We start from the raw sequence: 6,000 nt of genomic DNA, 5'->3' as shown, positions 1-6,000 counted from the left end.
ACAAGATTGCTAACTAACCTTTCCTCATTGCTCAATACCCAGTCTAGAATAGCCTGCTCTCTAGTTGGTTCCTCGACATGTTGGTTCAGAAAACCATCCCTCATACATTCCAAGAAATCCTCTTCCTCAGCACCCTTACCAATTTGGTTCACCCAATCTATATGTAGATTGAAGTCACCCATTATAACTGCTGCTCCTTTATTACACACATTTCTAACTTCCTGTTTAATACCATCCCCAACTTCACTACTACTGTTAGGTGGCCTGTCCACAACTCCCACCAGCGCTTTCTGCCCCTTAGTGTTATGGAGCTCTACCCATATCGATTCCACATCCTCCCGGCTAATGTCCTTCCTTTCTATTGCATTAATCTCCTTTCTAACCAGCAATGCTACCCCACCTCCTTTTCTTTCATGTCTATCCCTCCTGAATATTGAATATCCCTGAATGTTGAGCTCCCATCCTTGGTCACCCTGGAGCCATGTCTCTGTGATCCCAACTATATCATATTCATTAATAACAATCTGCACTTTTAATTCATCCACCTTGTTACGAATGCTCCTTGCATTGACACACAAAGCCTTCAGGCTCACTTTTACAACTCTCTTAGCCCTTATACAATTATGTCGAAAAGTGGCCCTTTTGGATTTTTGCCCTGGATTTGCTGGCCTGCCACTTATACTTTTCAGCTTACTACTTTTTGCTTCTACCCTAATTTTACACCCCTCTGTCCCTCTGCACTGATTCCCATCCCCCTGTTGTGAACTAACCTCCTCTCTCCTAGTCTCTTTAATTTGATTCCCACTCCCCAACCATTCTAGTTTAAAGTCACCTCAGTAACCCTCGCAAATCTCCGCGCCAGGATATTGGTCCCCCTAGGATTCAAGTGTAACCCGTCCTTTTTGTACAGGTCACACCTGCGCCAAAAGAAGTCCCAATGATTCAAAAACTTGAATCCCTGACCCCTGCTCCAATCCCTCAGCCACGCATTTATCCTCCACCTCATTGCATTCCTACTCTCACTGGAAGAGAACATAATCACTGTCTTTGGAAAAGCCTTTGTTGAGGCTATGCAAAGTATGGGTGCCCCCAGTCCCCCTAGTCCCTCATCTCATAAGCTGCAGATTGTTTAAAAAGGCATCCTTAATCTCCATTCTACCACTTACCCTCATCATAATCCAACCTTTATGCCTTTCTCCTTTCAGGATATAAATTTGAACTGAAGAGCATGACGAGAATGAAGAGCAGGAATGTCACAACCGCCAATCCAAATGCAGATTGTACATCATTGAGAGGCGCATGTACTTGATGAATCTTCGGGCACGTGACTTGCTACTCATAGTCAGCCCACTTTTGCGAAACACTCTCAGTTTTCCCTTCCTCTCCAAAGCTGTTGGGCATGATAGATCAAATCTTACTGGCATGGAGTCTATTGTCAGCAGGCACTCCACATCCCGACTTTTCAATAGTTAATGGCAGCACAGATGCAGCTCCCTATACTGCCAGTTTACACGTGAATCCTGCTGCAGGGGACTCGGACGAAGTAGTTTACTGCAGGTCACAGAGCAACAGTATTGTGGGTGATGCCAGGATTTGGAGCTTTTACCTACGTGAATTGCTATGTGTGCGGCAAAGCACCAACTGAACATTGGTAGGATGGGATCCATTTTTGGTTAAAATACATCTAAGAGTTGACCCACAATGTACTGTATACAGTTGGTTGCAGTATGACTTACATGTAATTGATTGCACTCTGCACCATGGGATAGGTTGCAAATGCTGAAAACTCTGTTGCTTAGCATAGCATCATGGAAACATGGAGAGTAAAACATGATTTTCAGCTCACAAAGTCCACACTGAACATCAACTAATTGATGATATCTTCAAATACCTTTGGCAAGGATTCACTCTTGTTATTAAACATCCAACCATGCAAGTTTAAGAGATGTTAGTTAAGATGACAACTTACAAAATAAAAGTACTAGTAATCAAGTTTGCACATACTGCTTGACCTGCTGAGTTCATCCAGCAGTTGTTTTTTTGCTCCAGATTCGACGGTTTGCAGTCTCCTGTCAACCTAATTTCCTTCCTTTATATTGTATCTGAAAGTAGTAGCTGTGCTCATGCTAATGCCTTTATCAAAGTGGCACTCAGTGAAACAGTGCCTTAGACAAGCAGGGAATCAGATTCTACTTTATATTATTTTAACATTCACAGCATGTAAGCTGAAGTTTGTGTCCTGTAGCTCTGTACCTTGGGGTCTCTAAATCCTCTTTTACTTTGCTCTATGCAAGCACAGTGCTGGTTAAAGTTAGTCAGGCAAGAGGTGGTTGATATACGTATAACTTCCTAATAAGTTATTATACATCAGAACTGTTACACCAAATCTATCAGAATCACTGGAGGACAAACCTATGTCACATTGGAGGTAGATCCATGTACATATACATATTTGCACATACATATTAATCAACTCATTATAAAATGCCAATGAGAAACAAATAGGCAGACAGAGAACCTACTTTCTGAGTTCATTTGTGCTTAAGAAGATATAATTTACACTTCTGTACATACATAAAAATTTACATACTTTTTTTGATTATTTGAAATACTTATGGGAAACTATGTTTGAGAAACAGTGAATATCACCATGGAGTCAATCAGCTTGCACAAACATTTGGCTTATAAATATATTGCTTGTTTGCTCTGCATCTGCTTTATGCCACTGTCAATACAAAATGTAGAGTCCAAACAGTTGATATTTTGCAAGATCACATTTCAATCAATTTTGGAAGGTATCCATGTCCTGGGGCAACAAATGATTTTTTTTCAACCTGGTTGAAACATCAAAAAAAGTAACTTCTAATTACTGAAAATATATTTACTTCAGCTGCTATATCTAAAGAATGTTTGTGTTATTTCATTGTTGATTTTTTCTTTTATGGGCTATGAGTATCTACAATGTTTATTCTGCAGTAGGGATGGGATGGGGTTAGAGGTTAGTAAGGAAACTCCTTACTAGGATAAAGATATCAATGTGTTTTTTAAATTCAGGTGGTTAAATAGGCAGCAGGGTAGAAAAGGTAAGTTTGTTTTATCCAAGTGATATCACCAAGCATGAATTGTGATGTTTGGCTTTTCCAGACTACCAAATCATCATTATATTCCTGCATTAAATTAATTCATCCATTGCTTTTTCATTAACGCTTGAGATATGTTGGCCATGGGAAAGGACAGCAATTATTGCCATTTCTAAATAACTTTGAGAATGTCGTGGTGAGGCAGCTTTATGAATCATTGCAGTTCATGTGGTGAAGGAATTTCCAGAGTGGAAATTTCCAGGATTCAAGGTAGAAAGTTCCAGGATTCTGACCCAATGGCCCGAGGGCAGAGCAACACACTTCCATGAATGGTTTGTATCTTGGAGGTCTTGGTTTTTCTGTACACCTGCTGTCTTTACCCTTGGATGTTAGAGGTGTGGATTGGATGGGTACTGTTGAAGAACATTTGGTAAATTGTTTGCAGTTCATCATATGGACGTAGTTGTAGTGGATGGGATGAATGTTAGGATGGAGGATAAGACTAAATCCAGGTGAGTTGTTTTTTTCTGGATAGACTTGAGCTTCTGGAATGACATTGGAGCTACATTCAACCAGTCACGTGGTGTGTATCCTGATGTGCCTTGCAGCTGAGGGAAAAGTTTTGAGAGCCATACACTACAAAATATTCAACCTCTGACCAGTTCTGTCCATATTACCTATGTGTTCAGTCCATTTAAGTTTCTGGACATTTGCAATGTCTCCATTTCTGCCCACCCTTACCCCGACCCAAGGTGAGGAATTTGGCAAACAGTAATGTCTTTGCTCGCTATGTGGAGATGGTAGACTCTCCCTTGGCAATGTGCAGCTTAAATGTTGCTTGCGCCTTACCAGTGCAAGTCTGGATGTTGTCCAGGTTCTCCTGAATGCAGACATGGATTCCTCTAAGATCTGAGGAATTCCAAATTTAACTGAATGAATTAATGTAGCTGTGGAAGCCTGTGGATTTATATTAAAGATCAGTGGATAGTCTGCATCCTGAAATGGAAACAGTCCAATCTAAAAAAAAGGGGAGAAGTATTAGAAATGGTGTACATGAAATTGAGAGGAGGGTGGAAGTTGGTGACAAAGGTGAAAAATTGTTGAGTTCTGCAAATTATCCACTACTCACTAATATTTACTATGACTACAACTGTCACAACTACTTAGACTACATATTTTCCACCTGTCTTTTGTAAAGATGCCATTCCTTTCTCCCAGGCTTCCAGGCTCCCAGACTCTCTGTCTCCACTGAATCTGCTCTTAAGATGAGGCTTTCTGTGCCAGGACATTTGAAATGTCCTTATTTTTCAGGAAATGTGGCTTCCCTTCTGCTAGACCTCACATCTCCTCTGCTTCTCACGTACCTGCTCTCACCCTTCCTCCTCCCAGACAGAACAGATTAATATTCCTTGGTCCTTATGTATCCCCCCAATGCGCCTCCACATCCAGCATAACAATCTTCCATCTGTTTTGCCAGCTGCAACGTGATCCCACCACCAGCCACATCCTTTCCTCCCCACCTCTTTCCGCCTTCTGCAAGGAGCGTTCCCTCCGCAACTCGCGGTCCATTCATCCCTTCACAACTATTACCCCCTTACCTCTGGAACCTTCCGCTGCTCTCACAATGGATGTCACACTTGTCCTTGCACCTCCTTCCCCACCACCATCCAGATACCTAAACAGCCCTTCCAGATGACGCAAAGGGTCACATGTATTTCCTCCAACCTTGTCAGCTGCATTTGGTGCTCCCGATGTGGCCTCGATGGGACCAAGAGCAGACTCAGTGGCCGCTCACAGAACAGCAATGCTCAGTCCACAGTGGTCAGCACGAGCTCCCAGTTGCAAACCATTTGAACTCCCCTCCTCATTCCCACACTAACCTCTGTATCCTTGGCCTTCTCTGCTGCCTGGATGAAGCCCAACACAAACTAGAAGAACAACTAATTATATTCTGCTTGGGCAGTCTACAATCCGACTGCAAGAATATCAAATTTTCCAATTTTAGATAGATGACTGCTAATTTTCTTTATTTCCCTCTTCCCCACCTCTGCTCCCATCTACTCCTCTCCTTCTCATCGTCCCATCCTCCCATTTAGTCCTCTTTCCCATCCTCGCCCCATACTCCCCCTTCACGCATCTTTATCCCCTCATGTCTCTATCCACCCACTTACATGTAGGCTGTTCCCCACCACCGAACCTCCATCTGTTTCCTCTGTTTTTCACCTCTCCCCTGATGGTTCCCATTCTCACCACTGTAACTTATCCACATCCAGCACAGGTAGCGCATGTCTCCCTCCAGCAGCTGTCTCCTACCTTCACAATCCCCTCCACCCACCTTGCTCCATCTGTTTTTTTCTTTTTCTCTTCTCTCCCTCCCTCTCTCTTTGTCTGCCTCCAGTGATCATTCAGCTCCCATTCTCTTCCATCTACACCCTTGTTCTCCTCCCATACTTGGCACTACTAATTCCGATTGTCCTAATTCTCTGTTCTGATGCAGTGTTTGGACCAGAACATCAACAGTTAATTTCGTCTGACAGCTGCCTATTGACCTGCTGCACTCCTCCAAACACATTGTTTGTTGATCCATTTCCAGCATCTGCAGACCCTTGCAGGATTTGTCAACGTGCAGTTGAACCCAAGAGAAATCTATTTTCCTCATTTTTTTTTAAGTAGAATTTAAGTAGAAGAGAAAACCTACAACACAATACTGGCCTTTTGGCCCACAATGCTGAGCCAAACATGTACTTACTTTAGAAATTACCTAGGATTACCCATAGCTGTCTATTTTTCTAAGCTCCATGTACCTACCCAGGAGTTGCTTAAAAGACCCTATCGTATCCGCCTCCACCACGATAAGTGTTAGTAACTTACAATTGATTTATATTTTTGCATCCTCAGTTGGGGCTACCGAATGTAACTC

Source organism: Mobula hypostoma, chromosome 22 (assembly GCF_963921235.1).
Source record: "Mobula hypostoma chromosome 22, sMobHyp1.1, whole genome shotgun sequence".
Classification (NCBI taxonomy): domain Eukaryota; kingdom Metazoa; phylum Chordata; class Chondrichthyes; order Myliobatiformes; family Myliobatidae; genus Mobula; species Mobula hypostoma.
The sequence above is the reverse complement of the archived record's forward strand: the minus strand, read 5'-3'. Positions refer to the sequence as shown.